At 39.3% G+C, this 24,215-nt stretch overlaps 1 long non-coding RNA gene and 1 pseudogene across 1 annotated transcript; both read right to left on the bottom strand.

Moving 5' to 3' along the window:
* Positions 1 to 2,046: 2,046 nt before the first annotated feature.
* Positions 2,047 to 8,963, bottom strand: LOC124108160 (uncharacterized). The gene is made up of 4 exons (XR_006856626.2): positions 8,689 to 8,963; positions 8,143 to 8,349; positions 5,815 to 5,912; positions 2,047 to 5,206 (listed from the first exon to the last, which is right to left on the bottom strand). It is a non-coding gene; the product is annotated as an uncharacterized LOC124108160 (long non-coding RNA).
* A 10,056-nt stretch (positions 8,964 to 19,019) lies between these two features.
* LOC124108243 (tubulin beta chain-like) lies at positions 19,020 to 21,301 on the bottom strand (annotated as a pseudogene).
* Positions 21,302 to 24,215: the final 2,914 nt, after the last annotated feature.

Raw genomic sequence — 24,215 nt, 5'->3', positions numbered from 1 at the left:
CTTTTTTCTTTTTTTTTGTTCTGGAGATTGAACCCAGGGATACCTAACCACTGAGTCACATCTGCAGCTCCCTTTTTAATTTTTTAATTTTTATTTTTTAAAGAGAGAGAGAGAGAGAGAGAGAGAGAGAGAGAGAGAGAATTTTTTAAAATATTTTTTTTATTTTTCGGCGGACATAACATCTTTGTTTGTATGTGGTGCTGAGGATCGAACCCGGGCCACACGCATGCCAGGTGAGCGCGCTACCGCTTGAGCCACATCCCCAGCCCCAGCCCCCTTTTTAAAATATATATATTTGAATTGTGGATGAACCTTTATTTTTATTTATTTATTTGTATGTGGTGCTGAGAATTGAACCCAGAGCCTCACACATGCTAAGCAAGAACTCTACTGCTGAGCCACAACCCCAGCTCTCCAGCACTTTTTTGTATTTTAGTTAGAGATAGAGTCTTGCTGAGTTGGTTAGGGTTTTGCTAAATTGTTCAGGCTGATCTTGAACTCATAATCCCCCTGCCTCAGCTTCCTGAGCCACTGGGATTACAGGTGTGTGCCACCATGTCTGGCTTTTTTGTAGATCTTGCTTATGACTGAAAATAAAGTTTTTCAGTTTTCCTCTCCAAAGACCTTCACAAACTTGATAAATTTACTAGGTACATTATGTTTTTGTAATATATCTTTTTTTCCCCCCAAGTACTGGAAATGAACCCAGGGATTCACAAATGCTATAGGTAAGTATTCTACCATTGAGCTATGATCCTCTATTATTTTATTAAAAAATTATATTTTGAGACAAGGTCTTGCTAAATTGCCTAAATTGACCTTGAGTTTGAAGTCCTCTGCCATGGCCTCCTGAGTAGCTGGGATTACAAGATGACCACCAGAATGCCCAGCTAATAATATCTCTTTAAATGTTTAATTTCATAATTTCTTACTGATATGTGGAAATGTGATTGATTTTGGTACATCACTTTTATATTTAGCAGCCTAAATATTCTCCTTTAATTTTTTGTGAGTTTAAAAATATAGGAACTGGGATTGTGGCTCAGTGGTAGAATGCTCGCCTAGCATGCATGAGGCACTGGGTTTGATCCTCAGCACCACATAAAAGTAAAAGATATCGTGTCCACCTAAAAATTAAAAAAATAAATAAATATTAAAAAAATATATAATTCTAAAAGAATACAACACAAATTACATGTAGACAATCCTGAGTTATTCCAAGAAGAGAAACTAATTACTAGCCAGGTTAAAAGCCAGGATTTTGCCAGCCTCTCCACAAATCCATCCATGTGCCTTGTTCCAGTCTCAGCCCTACTCTCCCCCAAACTGACCATTTTTCCAGCTTTGTACTAATCACTTTTTATATTTTCTATAGTTTAAATTTCCAAATGTGAGTTCCTAGATGCTATTGACTTGCCTGAGACCTAGTTTTAGTTTTTACCTTTTATTTCACAATCTGTTATTGGCAATTTTTTTTATAATTAAAAAAAAAGGGGGCTGTGGCTGTGGCTCAGTGGCAGAGCACTTGCCTGGCATGTGTAAGGCACTGAGTTTGATCCTCAGCACAGCATATAAATAAATAAATAATAAAGTACATCAACAATTAAAAAATATTTAAAAAAATTTTTTAGTTGTAGTTGGTACAATATCTTTATTTATTTTTATGTGGTGCTGAGGGTCGAACCCAGTATCTCACATGTACAAGGTAAGTACTCTACCACTGAGCAATAGCCCCAACTCTTATTTTTTTTATAATTTTATTGAGATATAATTTACGAACTATAAAGTTCACCCTTGAAATGTGTAGAGTTTTTTGAGTTTTTTTTTTTTGTTGTTGTTGTTCTAGTTACACATGACAGACAGATGCACTTTGATACATCATACATAAGTGGAGTATAACTTCTCTTTCTTCTGGTTGTACAGATGTAGTCACAGTGGTCGGGTGGTTATATATGCACATAGGGTGAGTTTTGTGGTTTTTATTTGATGTATAGTTGTACACTCAACCCAGCAATAAAATTTTAGAATATTCTGTCCCCAAAAAAGTTTTCCTGGTGCCCATTTTCAGTCAACACCCTCTCCCACTCCCTGCCCAGCTAAACTTTGTTCTACTTTCTTTCTCTGGACATTTGCTTTTTCTGCACATTTTGTGGAAACTGAGTCATGAAATATGCATTCTTTTGCATCTGACTTTTTTTGTGGTTTTTTTTCTTCTTTTTTTTTCCTCTGGTGGAGAGGGTGCTGAGTTGTGCTGGGGATTGGATCTATGGACCTATGGCCTTATGCAGGCTTGGTAAATGCTCTACCTCTGAGTTACATGCCTATCCCTTGCTAAATTTTCTAGACTGGCTCCAAACTCTCAACTCTCTGAATCCTCCTGCCTCAGCCTCCTGAGTAGCTGGGATTACAGACAGGGGCCATCATACCCAGCTCTTTTCATTTTCTTTCTTTTTTTTTTTTTTTTTAGTTATGGATGGACACAATATCTTTGTTTTATTTTACTTATTTTTATGTGGTGCTGATGATTGAACCTAGTGCCTCACCCAAGCAAGGCAAGCCCTCTACTGCTGAGCCACAACCCTAGCCCCTGTTTTCATTTTCTTAATGATAACTTTTGAAATGCAAAACATTAAGCAGGCTTACTGGAAATGTCCCTAGATAGAAGCCTGAGAGTGAGAAATGAGGGGAAAGTGAGGAAGGAGAGACAGGTAAGCAAGAAATGAAAGACAGAGACCAGGCAGGGATACACACAAGAGTTTGTCAGAGCTGACAAATAAAGGCCATCTCTCTATAGAAGAGAGAGGCAAAACAGGCTTGAATTCTGGGACTTTTATTGGGGAGGCTCAGGAATCATAGCTAGACGAGTCCTAATGTGGGCAGATAAGGGTTGGATTGGTATGAGGGAGTGGTGAGCCTTTTTCAGAAACGCCCTTGGGTGGGAAAGTGAAACTTTTTCCTTAAAATGGCAATTGTCACTTAAGATGGCCATCCAGATGCTAAGCAGGGGCCTTATAAGAAATGTTGCTGGGGGAGCTGGGGTTGTGGCTCAGCACCACATATAAATTAATGAATAAAATAAAGGTTCATCAACACTAAAAAAAATTTAAAAAAAAGAAGGAAAAAAGAAATGTTGCTGGGCCAGCAGTCTGTGGCTGTACATAAGGCTTTCCTGGGACTTGCCAGGAGGTGTAACTGACTGGACTTATGTTCTTTAGGAGATCTTTGTTACCATACATAGGAACCAGTGTCCACTGCCTCATTGCTGCTGTGTTGGCAGTCCATCAGAAATCCCTCAACACTGTTTCTCCAAACAACAGAATTGCTGTAGACTTTCTGGGAGGGTGTGTGTGGGATTGTCAACACCTGCTGTACCTATATAAACACCTCAAGAATTGTGTTTTATTGTATTTTATTTTTATTTCAGAACTTGGAATTGAATCCAGGGGAACTTTATTACTGAGCTACATCCCAATCCTTCTCATTTTTTATTTTGAGACAGTCTTGCTAAGTTGCTGAGGGTCTTGCTAAGTTGCCCAGGCTGGCCTTGAATTTACCAGCCTCCTGCCTTGCTTTCAAAGTTGCTTGGATTACAGGCATGCACCACCATGCCTAGCAACACCTCAAGCATTGTTGAAACACAAGTTAGAGTTTTCTGAAAGAAGGCCTGCTGGTGCAGATGGGGGTGTTGCCAAAAGCTTAGTCCTTGTCTCCAATGCCAATCCAATAATGAGGACAAGGTTTTGAGAAAAAGGAGAAACACAGCTAGCAAAGAAGAAACACAGGGGGCTCCCATCCCAAAGGCTGTGTGATTCTGCCCATCAGCAGAAACAGGGGGTTTTAAAAGGGGTGATTCAGATAAAATGAAATTAGGGAGGAGAGATCAGGAAGGAGAAGATCAGGGAGGTTTAAGGAAAAGAAGATCAGAGAGGAGAGGATCAGGAAGGAGAAGGTTAGGGAAAGGAAAATCAGGGAGGAGAAGATCAGGAAAGAGGTTAGGAAAAAGATCAGGGAGGAGAAGGTCAGGGAGGAGAAGGTCAGGGAGAAGAAGGTTGGAAAAAAGAAAAAAGCATGTTAGTTTCAAAGCCACAAGGGATATAGTCAAAGCATCAAGTGAACTCCTGTTACAGGGGGCCGAAGATCCTTTGACCTGATGCAGTCCAAGACCAAGACAGAAGGCCTGGAAGTTCCCTGGAGAATGGCTGGTGAGAGTTCACACTGAAGAGTGAGTTTGATATCCCCTGGCAGCAATATATTCACCTGCTCCAGAAGAATCGCATTTGCAGACCCTGTAGCTTCCTCTTTCTTCCATCTTTTGTTTAACCCAGGACCCCAGACTAATGGTTGTGCTGCCCACCACACTCAGGGTGGATTTCATCCCTCAGTTTGATGTCCTATATGCCAGTTGCCTCTGGAAATACCCTCATAAACATACCTAGAAGTCTTTTAATCCTAGGCATTTCCTAGGCATCTCTCAATCCAACTAAGTTGACAATCTCAATTAACCATTACAGCCTTTTTACTGAATCACTAGAACCTGGGCTAGACCACTTCTTTGGGCAGGTCTGGCTGTCCTGCTGGTGGTAGTAGTACTAGGTGGCTCTCCTGGGTCTGTAAAATGTATCCTGACTATGACTTAATGGAGCTGCCTTGAGACTGTGTCAGTCAAAGTGTTCCAAGGATTTGAGAAGACAAACCTCTCCCTCCAGAACTGGGTGGTCTATGGGCACATGAAATGGACTAGCTTTGCTAAGGAGGATATCTTGTTGGGGAGGGGTCTGAAGGACAGTTCCCCGGGTAGCTTTGGACCTGCCCAGTCTTCCTCCCTATCTTGCTTGTAGTTCTCAAGAATAATAGTAGAATATATTGGGAAAGCAATATCCTGAAATAAGGAGGAATTGCCTAAAACAGGTTGTTGTGGTTGTGACACTCTGCCACAGAGATGATTAAATTATAACAGGGCGCTTTCAGTTCTGTCCTGCACACTGGGTGTCAGATTTCCACTCAGTAAGCCAGGGTTTAGTCAAGGTGCACTGTGGCATTAGGAATGCCGATGTTGTTTAGCACTGGCAGGATGAGAAGAATACTCTGGTGGTGAAAGTATGAGGTTTTGGATGGCAAATCCAGCACTTCATCAGGTTATCTTGGCGGTCACAGCTTAGGAGAACTTAATAAGGGCATTATGCTCCCAGTCTTCTGCTGCTTCATCCTTGAGGAAAAAGCAGAATGATAGGTTATGTTGCACTCCTATCCCCTCAGGTCTCAGGTGTTTCTTACTTATTAGATAGGGGTTGGGCTGCATTGGTGTAGTGACCCAGCCTATCTGTCCCTGTCCTGAAGCTACTACCTCTGTGGACATCCATTGTTCTTGTTTCTTGACCCAGACCTTTTAGACTCAACCATCCAGTTCAGAAAGAGAGCTTTCAGTCTGTACAAACCTGATATGCCTGCTAATAGAAGGAAAGACCAGATAGCCTTGGTACCACTAAAGAGACTCCAGCACCCTTATATTCGTTGGTCCCATTTCCCACCCTGAAAGATCCCACAGAGGTGAGGCAAGGTAAGGGAGAAGAAGGTTGAGAGGCATCATATTCAGATTACAGTTGAGGGCCTGTGGCTGGGGATTATGGTGACCTAAACTGCAAACCATCCTGAGAGCATGCATTCCAAAGATCAAAAAGAGAAAAAGAATGGCTGGGAATACTGGAATTTTGAAAGTGTAGCCTAGTCTGGTGGCTGCCTGCTCTACCTCCACCCCCACCACGCATATAGGGTTGTGTTTCCCTTGCATTGGAGGGAAGTACTTAATGTCCATACTCCTTGTCATACAGGTTGCCATTCCACCACAAAGCCACTTGATGTTCATTCTTCAGTTGCTATGTGATGGATTTTCCATCACTTAAAGCTCTGTTGACCTGTGGATGACAGGGTATAATGTATCACACTCCATGAGACTGTGCCCATTGTCATGTTGTTTGGACAGTGAAGGATGATTTTTGGTAAGAGTGAACTCCCATGGGATATCCAAAAATGTAACCTGTTTCTCTCATTGTCATTGCAGTCCCACCATCCACATGAGTGACACATGTTTTGTCCCTTCTAGGTAGTAAGCTGTTACCATAGTCTTTGTCTGCACACTGGGGGTCCTTTAGTAGTCAGTCATTCAGTTGCCATTCTTCTGATCAGATGGCTAGGGTGTTGGCAAGATTTGGTGGTAAAGGTGGCCTGCATGGTCATCATCACTGTATGTAGTTTGGCATACAGTTCTGCCATTAGGCAGAATATCTCTGTCCAGTGTCAAAGAATGGTCAGTCACTGGCCAGATGGTGGCCATATTTAATGTTTGCAAAGCCATGAGTAAACCATGTTACATTGTTGGTAGACATGACTCTGAGTCTTGGACTCCAGGTAGCCACAGGAGGAGACTGGTCATCCTTTATAGGTTGCTTCATCCCTCCTGGTAAACATTTGTTTATGGAGACCACTAGTCCCTTGGGGTCCTGGCTGGGCCCTATCCTTTTTTGTGTGTATGGACTGGGAATTAAACCCAGGGATGCTTTACTAATAAGATACATCCCCAGCCCTTTTTAAATTTTATTTTGAGGCAGGGTCTTGCAAAGTTGCCCAGTCTGGCCTGGAACTTGCAATCCTCCTGTCTCAGTCTCCTGAATAGCTGGGATTATAGGCATGCACCACCATGCCCAGATAAAGCTCCATCATGAATGTACAGTTTCCATTTGATTATTGAGTTCTGTTGAGCCTGTGCAGAAAGCAAGTGTTTGCCATTCAAAAAGGGGATATCAGCTGGGTGCATGCACAGGCCTTGAGATACTTTGGAGACTGAGGTGGGAGGATCACTTGAGCCCAGGAACTTGAGGCTACCCTGAACAACATAACAAGACCCCATCTCAAAAAGCTAAAATTAAATTAAAATAAAAGCAGCTGAAAGATCTGCTTTTAATACTGCAGTTGTTGAATAACACATGGGGGCTTGGATAGCTTTGGAGCAGGTAAGAGTGGATATGTGTCACTGTTGTGGCTTGATCTCAGCTGTGAGGAGCATACCCCCTCAAGGGGTGGTGATGTCCTGTGACACAAGCAGCCAAAATTTCAATGCCTATAATGCTCTCAGTGGTGGGAGTCACAGTCACTGGCACACAGAATGGCCCACAGAGCCCCACCAATAAGCAGATAATGTCAATAACCAGATAAGCATCATTTATCAGTTACCACATCCATCCCGAAACTTGTCACTGTCTTCAGTTTAATTTTTTTCTCCTAAGGGAAATGGAAATACTGTTGTGTGGGCTCCAGTATATAAGAACCTCAGAAAAATCTGAATTCACCTTTTATTTCCTCTTTTATTTTGACAGAAGTATAGGGTCATTGTCCTCCAGTGAGGACCCAGAGACCTTGGCCTCATTTCTATTTGCACTATTGAGACAGATGCACTTGGATCTGCAATGCCTCTTTATCAAACAAACACACCAGTTAGGCTGCATGAAACTTCCATGGTCTGCCTCCATGTCCTTCTTTTGGATAGTGAGTATCCTTTCTTGAAGACCCACATTGTGTGTGTTGGTTCCCTCTCAGATGCTTCAAGGGCCATTTGAGTCCCTCTTTCTCATAACTCAAGGTCCATCTGAGTGCTCACTCTCCAAGCTCTCAGCCCTTGAAATGAGCAATCAAGGGTGCACCTTGCACCCATTTCCACATTGCTTTCTTTCTGGCCCAGTCAGCTCACCCACATCTGCAGGAGTATGTCTATGTAAATGACCTATGTCCCACTTATCATGCTTCCTTCTCATCAGTCATCCAGCTGCACGGCTAGCCCTGTGTTCCCAGGCTGAGGTCTCTATCCTAGGCCAGGTACTAGTGGATATCAGTGCCTGCCTCTTTTTTGACTGTGAGCTACTGTCTGTCAGACCCTTTCTGTTCACTATACCAAAATTTGTTTATTTGTTCTGTTTCTCACTTTTTATTCATGACAAATATTCCATATTCACAATTCTCTCTAGTCAGAAGTTCTTTGAGATGATGTCACTGGCCTGGGCCAATTGGAGAATGGAGTCATCTGAGTCACTCATCCTGCCGATAACTCTGAAGATAGCTTACATTTTAAACTGGCAGTTAAACCTGCAATACCTTGTCAACCTTGGCCACGTTCTTCTGGATGAACATGTGGTCCTTGTGGTCAATGATGTTGATACTGGCGAAGCTTCATGATATCACCTGGGGTTATTCTGCGTATTGAGGCTGAGGCCATTGCCTTCCCAATCAGTACAAGCAGAGAAAGCTGTGCCAATTTTGTGAAGCAGGCTCACTGTGCACTGGGTACAAAGGTGACTCAGTCTGATGAGACAGGACACACATACACAACAAGTTACATGGATCTGGCTTATTACTTCACATAGATAGCAAGGAACAACAGAAGCCTAAGATCCATGTGAGCTAATTTCCCAAGACTCAAGAAAGCTGGCAGGGGCTGGGGCTGTTTGTTACTCAGTGGTAGAACACTTTCCTAGCTTGAGAGGCCCTGGGTTTGATCCCAGAACTCCAAAATTGGACGGGAAAAAAAAGGTGCCAGGTATGGATGGAACCTTGATTGCATGCATCCCATTGACACCGCAGCTAACAGACCTGGAAGGGTAACCCACTTGGTTTATCTACCTCAGGGTCCATGTGACTTACCTGGTAAGGTTTTGAGTGATGTCCTGCTTCCAAGGAGAGAGGAATCAAGCCTGGGCTGTCCCAGGCAGTTCTTCCTTATGTCAAAATGCTACATTTTCCAGGCAGGGCAGGCATAAGTCCTGGCTTTCTCAGGAATTTTCTCGCTATCTCCAGATATTGCACTCCCAGCACATTCTTGCTCAGAGCCACAGCTGAGTCGGAATGGCCCCTGGCATTTTGCCAATAGTATTGGTTGACAGGCAAGGCATTACTATCGCCTCAGCCGCTACTTTGGAGTTCTCCTGGGGATTCCTGGGGATTCCCGGAGAGTTCCCATTGGTTGGGGAAGTGCAGGAGGAGGGATTTCCGGAGGAGATATTTCCGGCTGCTAGTTGCTGGATGAGCCCTGTGGTGCGGGAGAATTCCCGGGGAGTGTGTGTGGAGTGTGCTGGTGGAGTTCAGAAATAAAGTTTGTTCCTGCTTCAGTGGCTCGTGATTTGTGCCCAGCCAGACTGCGGCACATTCTTTTGTTATTCTTGAGAATTGCAAGCAAGAAAGTGTTAGAACTGTCCTCCACCAAAGGGTTAAATCTTTATATAGTCTAGTTTAATAATTTTTAATGTTATGGGTCGTATTTTTGTGTCACATCTACAAATCTTTACCTAATGTAAGGCATGAAGATTTTTTTAAAATAAAACCTAGAGGTTTTATAGTTTTTTGTTTGTTTGGTTTTGGTACCAGGGATTGAACCCAGGGGCACTTTGCCAATGAGCCACATCCCCAGCCTTTTTATTTATTATTTTGAGACAGGGTCTTACTAAGTTGCTTAGGGGCTCACTATGTTGCTAAGGCTGGTTTTGAACTTGTGATCTTCTTGCCTTAGCTTCCTGAGTTGCTGGGATTACAGGCGTGCACCACTACATCTGGCAGAAATTTTATAGTTTTACTTTGTATATTTAGGTCTGTGATTTGTTTGGAGTTAATTTCTGTGTGTGTCAAGCGTCTAAATTTTGCTTGTGAATATCTCATTATCCCAGCACCATTTGTTAATAAGTTCACCCTTTCTCCCATTAAATTACCGTGGCATCTTTGCCAAAAATCAATTGAAGATTATTTTGGACTTGCAAATATATTTCATTAATCTATATGTATGCCTATATTACCCCAGTATGGTAGTTTTTTGTGATTTTTTGTGTGTTTGTGTGTTTGTGTTTTGGGGGGTGACACTGGGGATCAACCCAGAGCTTCCTGCATAATAGGCAAATACTTTACCACTGAACTATACTCCCAACCCCCCACAGAATAAACACAAATGTTTAGAAAAGAAGACATTTCACAAGACTTTAATTGGTTCAAAGTAGAAATCATAGAGTAATTAGAACATATACACAATAATGGAATAATATCCCATTGTCTGGATGTACTACAGGTTATTTATCCATTCACCCACAGAAAGGCATCTTGATTGCTTTCAAGTCTTGGACACTAAGCATAAAGTTTCTATAAATATCCATGTGGAGTTTTTGTGTGGATTCAAGTTGATGACAACTTTTTTCATTGGTTTTGTGAATTGAAGACCCAGGGTTCTTTACCATTGAGCTACATCTCTAGTCCTTTTTATTTTTTATTTTGACAGAAGTCTTGCTAAGTTGCTGAAGTTGGCTTCAAATTTGTGATCCTTCTGCCTTAGCCTCCAGAGTTGATAGCATTACAGGCATGCGCCACCATGCCCAGCCACATGTATGACAATTTTTTGGGGGGTGGTGACCTGGGATTGAACCCAACAGTGCTTAAACACTGAGCACCTGCCCAGCCTTTTTATTTTATTTTAAGACAAGTTCTCACTAGGTTGCTTACAATCTCACTAAGTTGCTGAGGTTGGTTTTGAATTTACGATCCTCCTGTCTCAGCCTCCTGAGCTGCTGGGATTATAGGCATTCATCATCACATCCAGCCCCTGATGATAATTTTGATGATTGAGGTTTTATACTAAATTGGGTAATGGATTGGGGTAAATCCTCTGAATTTCTTCTTTTTAAAAATTATTTTGTAAAAAAAAATTAAATAAAAATTATTTTGGCCAGGCCAAGTGGTGTATACCTGTAATCCCAGCAACTTGGGAGGCCGAGGTAGGAGGATAACAAGTTCCAGGGCAGCCTCAGCAACTTAGTGAGACTCTGTCTCAAAATAAAAAATAAAAAGGGCTGAAGATGTAGCTCAGTGGTAGAGTGCCCCTGGGTTCAAATCCCAGTACCCCCTCAGATTGGCTATTAAGGGGCCTTTGCATTTCCATATAAATTTTAGGATAGTCTTGTTAATATCTTCAAAAGATTCCTTTAGGGTTCAGATATGGATTGCATTGAATTTGTACCACAGTTCAGTCTGGGTAATGTTTTCTATTTAAGAATACTAAATCCTTCAAGAGGATAAGAAGACAGAATGGGAGAAAATATTTGAAAAGGTATATTTGACAAAGAACTCGTCTCCAAAATACACAAAGAACACTTAAAACTAAAAAAGTAAGAAAACAAACAAACCCATTTAAAAAGATATACAGATAGTATTTTTAAATAAGATGCTCTACATTATGTATATTTAAGGAACTGCAAATTAAAACAATAAGATATCACTCTTCACCTATTAGAATGAGCAAAATCCAAAACACTGACGGCATCAAATGTGGGCCACGCTGTAGGGCACCAAGAACTATCTTTCATTACAAAATGTACAGCTGCTTTGGAAGATAATTTGGTGATTTCTTACCAAACTAATCATACTCTTCCCACATAATCCAGCAATCTTGTTCCAGAAGAGTTGAAACTTATGTTCACACAAAAATGTTCACATGGATATTTATAGAAACTTTGTGGTTAGTTGCCAACACTTAAAAGCCATCAAATGCCCTTCTGTGGGTAAATGGATATATAAGTCATTCCATCCAGACAATGAAATATTATTGTTATTATGTATATGTTCTAATTATGTTATGATTTGTACTTTGAACTAATTGAGTTTTAGAAATTTCTTCTTTTCAGACCATTTGCATTTATGTTAGTTATCTCTTTGTTACTGACTTTAGCTTAATTACATTGTGGTCAGAGAACTTGTTACATTTGATTTGAGTCCTTTTATATCTGTTGAAACTTCACATATTGTCCAGTATATGTCAATTTCTGTGACTATTTCTTTATGCTTGAAAATATTGTGTATTCTTTTGTTGATTATCATGTTTTCTGTATGTCCCTTAGGTCATGATTGTTAAATATGCTATTCAAATCTTTTGTATCCTTACTAATTTATGTCTCCCGCTATAATTATGGATTTGTGCACATACTTTATTATTCTGTTAGCTTGCTGCTTTATGTATTGGAGCTACTTACTCATTTATTTAACACATATTTATTGAGTGCCTTCTATGTCTCAGACACTGTTCTAGTTGCCAGGGGGATACTGCAGTGAACCAAACACAAAAATTCCTGCAGTAGTTGGGAGAGTCAGATAAGCAAGATAAATAATTGCATTCAGTTTTGAAATTATTTTTTTTAAATGGAAGCTTTGAATATCATGAAGTGACCTAATAATTTTTAAGTGTCATCTAATCTTTTTCTTTGCAGTACTGGAAATTGAATCCATGGGCACACTACCACTTAGTTACATTGCAATGCCTTTCATTTTCATTTTGAGACAGGGTTTAAGTTAATCAGACAGGCCTTAAACTTGTAGTCCTCTAACTTAGCCTCTCAGATAGCTAGGATTAGAGGCATGTGTCACCACATCCTGCTTAATGTATACTCTGATTCATGTGATGTTAATATTGCTATGACAGCTTATATTTAATTACTATTATTTAAAATATTTTTTATATTCTTTACATTCTTCTTCTTTTCTTTATTTTTTTTAATTCTTTTTTTGTACCAGGGATTGAACCACTGAGCTACATTCCCAGTCCTTTTTATATTTAATTTGAGACAGGTTCTCACTAAGTTACTTAGAGACCTTGTTAAGTTGCTAAGACTGACTTTGAACTTGTGATCCTCCTGTCTTAGCTTCCCAAGTTGCTGGGTTATAGGCATGCACCAATGCTCCCAGTTCCTTCCAACTTTCTATATTTCTATTTTTGTTTCAAATTGTTTTATTTGATACATACTTACATAATATGGAGTACAGTGTGACTTTCAATACATATATACATTGTGTAATGATCAAATCAGGGTTATTGGCATATCTAGCACCTCAAACATCATTTCTTTGTGATGGAAATATTCAAAATCCTTCCTACTAGATATTTTGAAATATTTAATTAATTCTCATCAACCATAATTATCCTACTGTGCTGTAGAATGTACAAAGTTATTCTTGCTATCTAACTGCACCCTTGTGCCCCTTAACCATCCCCTCTCTCCTTGCACACACACTTCCCAGGCTTTGGTGTCACTATCCTATTCTCTACTTCTGTGAAATTATCTTTTTAGCTTTTACATATGAATGAGAATATGTGGTATTTGCCCTTCTGTGTCTGACTTATTTCACTTAACATAATGTCTTTCAGTTCTATCCGTATTATTGCAAATGACAGAATTTCATTCTTTTATGGCTAAATAATATTCCTGTGTGTGTGTGTGTGTGTGTGTGTGTGTGAGAGAGAGAGAGAGAGAGAGAGAGAGAGAGAGAGAGAGAGAGAGAGAGTGTCACATTTTCTTCATTCATCTGTCAATGGACACCTAGGTTAATTTCAGATCTTGGCTATAGTGAACGGTGCTCCAAGGGAACTGAAGTTATTATACTGAAGAAACATGTAAATGCAGGTGTCTCTTTAATATAATAACTTCAGTTCCCTTGAATACGTATTCAGTAGTAAGATTACTGGATCATATTCTAGTCCTAGTTCTTATTATTTTGAGGAGCCTTCATATTGTTTCCATAATAGGTGTTCTAGTTTACTTTTGAAACTACAGTATATGAAAGTTTTTTCTCCACATTCTAGCCAGGATTTGTTTTTTGTTATTGTTTTTGCTTTTTTTCCCCCTTCAATGAAATCCAGGGCCTTGCATATGCACTACTCTGGAGCTATAACCCAGCCCCAGAATTTTATTATTTTTTGTCTTTTTGATAAAAGCCATTCTAATTGGGGTGAGATAATATGTCCCTGTGGTTTTGATTTGAATTTCCCTGTTGATTAGCGATGCTTAACATTTTTTCATATACTTATTAGCCATTTGCTTATCTTCTTTCAGGACATGTATATTCAGGTCATTCACCCATTTAAAAATTGGATTATTATTATTATTGATTTTTTTTCACTTGAGTCCTTATGTATTCTAAAAATTAGTCCTTTGTTGGATGAATGGAAACTACTGTGTTCCATTCTGTAGGTTCTCTCTTAATTCTGCTGATCGTTCCCTTTGCTGTATAGAAGGTTTTTAGTTTGATGTACTTTCATTTGTCAAATTTTGCTTTTTTTACCTATGCTTTTAGGATTATATATATATAAAAATTTGTGCCCAGAACAATATCCTGAAGCATTTCCCCTATTTCCCCTATATTTTCTTCTAGTACTTCATAATTTCAGGCCTTTCATTTAATTATTTGATCCATTTTGAGCTGATATTTTTCCTACATAATGAGAGATAGGGATCTAGTATTTTTCCTTCTGCATATGGATATCAAGTTTTCCCAGCATCATTTATTGAAGAGGCTTTCCATTTTCTAATGTTCTTGCTGTCTTTGTTAAAAATCAGTTGGTTCCAAATACATGGATTTATTTCTGTGTTCTTGATTCTGTTTTATTGATCTATGTGTCCATTTTTATGCCAGTGCCATGCTGTTTTGGTTATTATAACTTTGTTTTATGATTTTAAGTTTTATTTTTATTTAACAAATAATAATTATATATATTTGTGGGATACAACGTGATGTTTTATTTGTTGTATGTATTGAAGTCAACTATAGTAATGCCTCCAACTTTGTTCTTTTTGCTCAGGATTGCATTGGTTATTAGGGGTCTTTTGTGGTTCCATGTGAAATTTGTGATTTTTTTCCCTACTTCTTTGAAGATGTCATTGGTATTTTGATAGGAATTACATCAAATTCTTAAATTGATTTGGGTAGTATGAACATTTTAACAATATTAATTCTTTCAATTCATAAACATGGAATTTCTTTTCCATTTTTTTGGTGTCTTCTTCAATTTCTTTCATCAGTATTTATAATTTTCATCATGAGGTTATCCAGTTCCTTGGATAAATTTATGTCTATATACTCTATTTAATTTTTTTGTAGTTTTTGGGAATTAGATTGTTTTCTTCATTTCTTTCTCAGCAATTTTTTTTATTGGTATGAAAAAAATCTACTGATTTTTTTGTATGTTGATTTTATATCCTACAACCTTATCAAATTTATTTGTAAGTTCTAACAATCTTTGGTGGATTCTTCAGATTTTTCTTCATATCCAATCATGTCATCAAGTAGTACGAGCTATTCAGAAGCTGAAGCAGTAGACTCATGTTTGAGGTGAGCCTGGGCAACATAGGGAATGTAGCAAGAATCAATCTCAAAAAAAAATGTCCTATGCAAACAGGGATAATTTGATCTCCTTCTTTCCTATTTGGATGCCCCTCTCTTTATTTTCTCTTGCCTTATTGCTCTGCCTAGATCTCCAATAATATATTGAGTGAAGGTGATGAGAAAAAACAACCTTGTCTTTTTTCCTAATTTTACAGGAAATGCTTTTAACTTTTACCCATTGAATATAATGTTGGCTGGGAGTTTTTCATAAATGTCCTTTATTGTGTTGACTTATGTTCTTCCAATATGTATTTTTGAGGAATTTTATCATGAAAAGGTATCTATTGAGATGATTATGTAGTTTTTGTCCTTCATTCTGTTGATATATGTTGTATTTTATTTGTGTATTTGAAACCACCCTTGCATCCCTGTGATAAACTGCCGTTGATCATTATGTATAAAAATTTTTTATGTGTTGTTGGGTTGATTTGCTAGTATTTTTTAAAATATTTATTTTTTAGTTGTAGCTGGACACAATACCGTTATTTTATTTATTTGTTTTTATGTGGTGCTGAGGATCGAACCCAGGGTCTCTCTACCACTGAGCCACAACCCAGTCCTGATTTGCTAGTATTTTGTTGAGAATATGTGCATCTATATTCATCAGGGATTTTGGTCTGCAGTTTTCTTTTTTTTTTTTTTTTTTGTCATGTTCTTGGTCTAGTCTTATTATCAGGGTAACGATGGCCTTGTAGAATGAGTTTGGAAGAGTTTCTGCCCTTTCAATATTTTGGAGTAGTTTGAAAAGAATTGGCCTTCATCAGTGATGCCATCCAGTCCTGGGATTTTCTTTGTTGGGAGACATTTTATTACTGATATAATCTTGTTCATTGTTATTGGTTTATTCAGGGTTTTTTAATGTCCCTATGGTTCAATTTTTTGAAAGCTTACACATGTCCAGAGATTTGTGCATTTGTCCATTTCTTCTAGGTTTTCCAATTTTTTGATATTTAGCTGTCCCTAATGATCTTTTGTATTTCTGTGGTATCAGTTTTAACGTCTCCTTTTCTAATCTCTGCTTTTATTTGTTGTCTTTTCTATTGGTTAGTGTAGCTAAGTTTTGCCAATTTTATCTTTTAAAAAACCTCTTTGTTTCACTGATCTTTTGTTGTTTTTTTAGTCTCTATTTTGTTTATTTTTACTTTGATTTTTATTATATATTCCTTCTACCAATTTTGGATTTGGTTTATTTTTGCTTTTCTAATTCCTTGAGTTGCATCATTAATCTAGTTATTTGCAGTTTTTCTTCTTTTCTTTTTCTTTTTCTTTTTTTAATGTAGGCACCTGCTTCTTTTCCCCAGGTTTTAGTATGTTGTGTTTTCATTGTCATTTGTTTCAAGAAATTTTAAAATTTCCCTTTTGATTTCTTCCTTGATACATTGGTCATTCAAGGGAATGTTGTTTAATTTCCACGTATTTGTACAATTTATAAGTTCCTTTTGTTGATGATAGTTAGTGATAATTTTATTCCATTGTGGTCAGAGAATTTACATACTGTTACTGATTTTTTTTTTTTTTTTGGTATTTGAAATTGAACCCAGGGGTTCTCTACCTCTGAGCTATACTCCCAGCCCTTTTAAGGTAATTAGTTTACTTTTGGAGTACTGGGGATCAAATCCAGGGATACTTTACTATTTTGTGGCATCCCATCCCTTTTTAATTTTGAGACAGGTCTCACTAAGTTGCCCAGTCTGGCCTTGAACTTGTGATGCTCCTGCTTCACTCTCCTGAGTTGCTGGGATTATGACATATACTACCATGCCTAGCTCCTTTTCATTTTGGGATGATCTCCTCTAGTTGCTGAGATTTGTCCTAAGCTTGTGATTCTTCCGTCTCAGCCTCCCTAGAGGTGTGCCAGGCTGATTTTGATTTTTTAAAAATGTGTTGAGACTAGCTTTGTGTCCTAACATATGGTCTACCCTGGAGAATGTTCCATGTGCTAATGGGAAGAACGTGTGTTCTGCAATTATTGGATGAAATGTTCTGTAAATATCTGTTAGGCCCATTTGTTTATTTATTTATTCATTTTAAAAATTATTTATTTATTTATTAAGTAGGTGTTGGGCCCAGTTGTTTGGAATTATTTTCTTACTTTCATGTTTTGATTGTTCATTGCCAAGTGTATGGAATTACGATTGATTTCTGTCTAGTGCAACCTTATGAGACTTGTTTATTAGTTCTTTAAAAAAGTTCTTTTTTTGTAGTTGTAATTGGACAGAATGCCTTAAGCTATAGCCACTTAGCTACAGCTACAGCCTTATTTATTAGTTCTAATAGATTTTTTTAGAGTATTCCTTAGGATTTTGTACATATAAGATCAGGTAATCTGTAAATGAAGATAATTTATAAAATTTACGTTTCTAATCTGTGTGGCTTGTATGTCATTTTCTTGCCCAATTGCCCTGTTTAGAAACTTCATTGCCATATCAAAAAAATTGATGAGAAAAGACATTCTTGTCTTGTTCCTGACAGGAGGGGAAAACCACTTGTTTTTTACCATTACGTCTAATTTTAGTTGTGGGTGTAGTGGGTGTCTGATGACTTTTAACAGCTCGATTAGATACCTTTCTGTCCTTAGTTTCTTAAATGTTTTCATCATGAGGAAGTATTGGATTTTGTCCAATGTATCTATTGTCCTTTTTTCCATGGATGGCATGTATTACATTTATTTGTTTTTTTAAATATTTATTTTTTAGTTGTAATTATCAATACCTTTATTTTATTTATTTATTTTTATGTGGTGCTGAGGATCAAACCCAGGGCCTTGCACATCCTAGGCAGGTGCTCTACCACTGAGCCACAACCCCAGCCCCCATTAATTTGTTTTTTATGCTAACCCAACTTTGCATTCTTGACATAAGTCACTTTTGGTCATAATACATAACTCTGCCACTGAGCTACAGTCACAGCCGTTAGTTGTGGAGCAGGCTGAACAAATGTTAGCTGCAGGGTGAGCTGAACACTTGACTCTCACCCATCTGGTTTCTTTTTCTTTTTTTTTTTTTTGAGAGAGAGAGAGAGAGAGAATTTCAATACTTATTTTTCAGTTTTCGGCGTTCATAACATCTTTGTTTGTATGTGGCGCTAAGGATCGAACCTGGGCCACACGCATGCAAGGCAAGCGTGCTACTGCTTGAGCCACATACATTCCCAGCCCCCCATCTGGTTTCTTATCACTTGTTTGTGTCAAGGCTGAACACTCAACTCCACTCAAGGCTGAACACTCAACCCCACTCAAGGCTGAACACTCAACCCAACTCAAGGTTGAATTCTCAACCCCCCACCTGTCTAGTGCAACAGAAACCCAAATCTGACCCCTGCCCGGTCTGCCTGAGGGCAGAAGATGACACCCTTAGCAACTGTACACCAACAAGGCAGCTTGCAGACCCAGAGACCCCATTAGCTATAAAAACTATAGCTATAAAAACTCTCTCCTGCCCGGTCCCCTCCACTCCTCCCTCTCTCTCTCTCTCTCACTCTCTCTCACCTCCTCTCTCTCACTCTCTCTTACTCTCTCCTCTCTCACTTGCTTTGCTCCCCCCACACACTTTCTCTCACTCTCTTTTCCTCTCTCTCTCTTTTTTCTCTTCCTTTCCTTGCTAATCCGACACCGCCTCAATAAAGATATCTTGGTCGCTCCGAGTGTTGTGGTCACTTTCCTTTCACCAGCCCTAAGTTTTCTGTTATTAATATCTAGTTTCATTCCGTTATTTTCTAATAACATGTATATTCTAAAATATTGAAGTGTTCTTTGAGTATTTTATTTTATTTTATTTTCCAATTCCCATTTATTTTTGGCTCTTGGGGCAATGTCATCTTTTCAATATGAAAAAAGCAGCAAGTTCAACACAAATTAGAAATCTGAAGGGTAGGATAGGACAAAATCAACAGTAGGAAGGAAAAAGCAATAGCAAAAGAAATGAGAACATTTTTTAAAAAGGGTTTTGTTGCCCCTCCTCTGGAGTGACTCACATTTAGGTGATAGTACATACCTTTCCACATATCAGGCATGTTACTCTTTGGAGTGGGGTGAAAAGGTGGGGGTTGGGGAGGGCAATTCTGGAAGCTTAGGGACCAAGGCTGGCCTTCTCCTTTTTGAGAGAGGTAAAGCAGAAAGAGGAAGGATTCACACCTCCCAGAGTGGGGCAGATTCCTCCAAAGGGAGAGCACAACTCGGGACAGCTGAGAGGGAGGCAGCAAATGGAAATAATACTGTTAACACCTCTCCTGAAGCTGAGAGATGGAGCATGGAAATGCCTAAAAATGACTGTAAAAGCATAGATTCCCCTCTTTAAAAAACTGTCCTAAGATGAAAAATCCAATCCCCATCACAAGTGATTTCTACCTGCTGCTACCTTCTACCTGGTGCTAATTTGCCTTAGGATGGTGGCCACTGAAAGCACCTGGCTAGTTCTAAATGGGATCTGGACAAGAACCAGCTCTCGGGAGAATCATTTTGGAAACAGAAGACATTAACTGGACAGATGTGAAAAGTGGGTACCAGAAAGAAATGCAGGGTAATCCAGAATGGAAGAAATTTAAGTTTGCCAGAGTGGAAAGAGGAGACATTCAAGAAACAAATATTTATTGAGCGCCTAATATGGGTCAGGTATTGTTCTGCATGCCTCCCAAAAGGGAATAAAAAAGGGGAAAAAAAGGCAGTGAACACAAATTCTGAAGAAAGGGGCAGCAGAAGGCTGGGGAACTGAGAAGCATGAAAGGATGGGGGAGCCGCCTTAGGCCTCCTCTTCAGCCTCTTCACCAAAATCCTCTTTCTCTTCTGCGGTGGCATCCTGGTACTGCTGGTACTCAGAGACAAGGTTGTTCATGTTGCTCTCAGCCTCGGTGAACTCCATCTCGTCCATACCCGCACCTGTGTACCAGTGGAGGAAGGCCTTTCGGCGGAACATGGCAGTGAACTGCTCTGAGATGCGCTTGAAGAGCTCCTGGATGTCTGTGCTGTTGCCAATGAAGGTAACTGCCATCTTGAGGCCATGAGTTGGGATGTCACAGACAGCTGTCTTGACATTGTTGGGGATCCATTCCACGAAGTAGCTGCTATTCTTGTTCTGCACATTCAGTATCTGCCCATCTACCTCCTTCATGGACATTCATCCACGGAAGACTGCAGCCACGGTGAGGTACGACGATGGCGGGGGTCACAGGCAGCCATCATGTTCTTCGCATCAGAGACCTGCTGGGTGAGTTCAGGCACAGTGAGGGTCTGATATTGCTGGCTTCCACGGCTGGTAAGAGGGGCAAAGCCAGGCATGAAGAAGTGGAGATGTGGGAAGGGCACCATGTTGACTGCCAATTTGCGGAGGTCAGCATTGAGCAGGCCAGGGAAGCGGAGGCAGGTAGTGACTCCGCTCATGGTGGCTGAGATGAAGTAGTTCAGGTCTCCGTAGGTTGGTGTGGTCAGCTTGAGGGTACAGAAGCAGATGTCATAAAGGGCCTCGTTGTCAATGCAGTAGGTCTCATCAGTGTTCTCTACCAACTGATGGACGGAGAGGGTAGCATTGTAGGGCTCCACCACAGTATCGGACACTTTGGGTGAGGGTACCCCACTGAAGGTGTTCATGATGCGGTCAGCATACTCTTCCCGGATCTTGCTAATGAGCAGGGTGCCCATTCCGGAACCTGTGCCCCCTCCCAGTGAGTGGGTCAACTGGAAGCCCTGCAGGCAGTCACAGCTCTCTGTCTCCTTCCGCACCACATCCAGGACTGAGTCAACCAGCTCAGTCCCTTCTGTATAGTGACCCTTGGCCCAGTTGTTACCTGCCCCAGACTGACCAAAAACAAAGTTGTCTGGTCTGAAGATCTGGCCAAAAGGACCTGAGCGAACAGAGTCCATAGTCCCAGGTTCTAGATCCACCAGGATAGCACGAGGAACATATTTGCCACCTGTGGCTTCATTGTAATACACGGAGATGAGGTCCAGCTGCAGGTCACTGTCCCCATGATAGGTACCGGTGGGGTCGATGCCGTGTTCATCACTGATCACCTTCCAGAAGTTGGCACTGATCCGGTTGCCACACTGACTGGCCTGGATGTGCACGATTTCCCTCATGGCTAGAATTAATTAATTAATTAATTAATTTTATTTAAAGAGAGAGAAAGAGAGAATTTTTTTCTTTTTCTTTTCTTTCTTTCTTTCTTTTTTTTTTTTTTAGTTATCGGTGGACACAACGTCTTTATTTTATTTTTATGTGGTGCTGAGGATGGAACCCAGCACCCTGCGCATGCCAGGCGAGCACGCTACCACTTGAGCCACATCCCCAGCCCAAGAATTTATTTTAATTTATTTTTGCTTGCCTCAATATATGCTAGGGGCAAGGAAATATGTAATTAGTTTTCTGTGCTGGTCTCGTGCTGAAAAAAAGGAACGTGCTGGGAGGATGGAGCAGCCAGATCCAAGTGCAACGGCAGGAAGATTCTCTTTGAGTATTTTAAATGTATTGAAAGCTGAGTGTAGCAGGAAGATTTCAAGTTCAAGGCCAGCCTCAGCAAATTAGAAAGGCCCTGAGCAACTTAGGGAGATCCTATCTCAAAATAAACTTGAAAGGGCTGGGTATGTGGCTCAGTGGTTAAGCACCTCTGGTTTCAATCCCCAGTACCACTACTAATAGTAATAATGATAATAATAAAATGTATTGAAGCTTGTTTTTTGGCCTAGCTTATGATTTATCTTGGGAAATATTCCATGTGCACTAAAGAAGAATGTATGTATTCTGCTGTTGTTGAATGTTATACATATAGTTGTTAAATCTAGCTGGCGGAGATCTGGAGGAGAAGCCTGTCCCAGGCCCAGAGATATGTGGTGAGCAAACCCGTGCTGGGGTTTCTTATTCACCAAAGCATGGCTCCACAGCCCAACATTAGGGTACATATAGGCTTGAGGCTGCCACCACCATAAAACTGGATATCACCACTTGTATCAAGGGATAACAGTAAGGACCTGATAAGACATCATCAAGGTCCCTATGGGCCTAGCTGCACAAAAGGTATCTCTAGGTGTGCTTACAGTTATCCTGTTGCTGAGGTAACAGGAGTCTTGTGTGGGGTTGCCTATCTCTTGTTCCTCCTACTAATAGCCAACTTCTTATGATTATCCTCTCCTTTCACTAGTCATATAATCAATACCTCCATATTCTTACATGCTACCTCATAAACATCTCAGCCAACCCCCCAGTCTCCCTTCTACCATTAGGAACTGTAAACCATTACACAAACCTATTGACTATAAGGTAGAAAATAACCGAACGCATCATTTCTGTTAATAGTGACAAAATTGTAAATGTAAAAATAGAAGCTAACTTATATATAGCTGCATGTTTGGTACATTGAATGCTGTAATATTGGTCTCTCCCTTAAAAGTGAGGTATTGGTAAACTATAGGATATTATAAGACAATAGGCCAGAAGCTGTCATACCTCGGATCTATACTGCAAGAGAGGAAGACTCATAGACATCATGAAAAAACAAGGGAGGAAAGTGCCCCAAACAAACCAAGATACTACAACAATAGAATCCATAGATAGTGAAGTAGGTGAAATGTCAGAGAAGGAGTTCAGAATATACATAAATAAAATGATTTGGGAATCTATCACGACCTAAGTGAGCAGATACAGGCAAAAATCAATCACTCCAACAAAGAGATAAGAGAGCAAATACAAGTTGCAAGAGATTATTTCAAGAAAGAAAGATACTGAAAAACAAACAAACAAATAGAAATCCTCAAAATGAAAGAAACAATAAGCCAATTAAAAAACTCAATAGGGGGTGGATTGTGGCTCAGTGGTAGAGCATTTGCCTAGCACATGCGAGGTGCTGGGTTCAATCTTCAGCACCACATAAAAATAAATAAAGGTATTGTGTCCAATTATAACTAAAAAAAATGAAAAAAAAAAAAACCTCAATAGATAGCATCACCAATAGACTAGATCACTTGGAAGTTAGGACCACAGACAATGAAGACAAAATAAACAATCTTGAAAATAAAGTTGACTTCACAGTGAAGATGGTAAGAAACCATGAACAGAATATCCAAGAATTATGGGATACCATCAAAAGACCAAATTTAAGATTTTATTGGGATAGAGGAAGGCTCAGAGATTCAAACCAAAGGCATGCACAATCTCTTCAATGAAATAATAGCAGAAAATTTCCCAAGCATGAAGAATGAACTGGAAAATCAAATACAAGAAGCCTATAGGACACCAAATGTACAAAATTACAACAGGTCTACATTAAAATGAAAATGCCTAACATACAGAATAAGGATAGAATTTTAAAGGCCACAAGAGAGAACAATCAGATTACCTACAAGGGAAGACCAATTCACATCTCAGCAGATTTTTCAACCAGACTCTCAAAGCCAGGAGATCCTGGAACAACATATACAAAGCTCTAAAAGATAATGGATGCCAACCAAGAATCTTATATCCAGAAAATTTAAGCTTCAAATTTGACAATGAAATAAAAACTTTCCATGATAAACAAAAGCTAAAAGAATTTACAGCAAGAAAGCCTGCACTACAGAACATTCTTGGCAAAATATTCCATGAGGAGGAAATAAAAAACACCAATGAAAATCTGCAAAGGGAAGAACTACAATAAAGGAAAAGCCAACCAAAGGAGAAACAAAGTCAAGCTAAGTATCAAAAATAAACAAAAATGACCTGTAATACAATTCATTATATCTTTCAACTCTTTTTGATAAATTTTTACACATAAAAATTTTAACTACAATATCATCTAATTTTTCATGTTTTTGTTTATTTCACATTTTTTGTTTTCCATTTCTCTTCACAAAGTTATACAAATATGTTCTTTAAAAGTTTTAGCATTTTATATGTTATATCTTAATATATAATTAATCTGGTATGTGTCTATACATTGCCTGTGATATGAGATGAGGTATATTTTACTCTCTTATAATTTAAAATCCATTATTCAAGATTCAAGGATAAAAAGATCAATCA

This window comes from Marmota monax, unplaced genomic scaffold (genome assembly GCF_021218885.2).
Source record: "Marmota monax isolate L192 unplaced genomic scaffold, Marmota_monax_Labrador192_F-V1.1 WCK01_AAM20220418_F8-fsc00151, whole genome shotgun sequence".
Lineage (NCBI taxonomy): Eukaryota > Metazoa > Chordata > Mammalia > Rodentia > Sciuridae > Marmota > Marmota monax.
The sequence above is the reverse complement of the archived record's forward strand: the minus strand, read 5'-3'. Positions and strand labels throughout refer to the sequence as shown.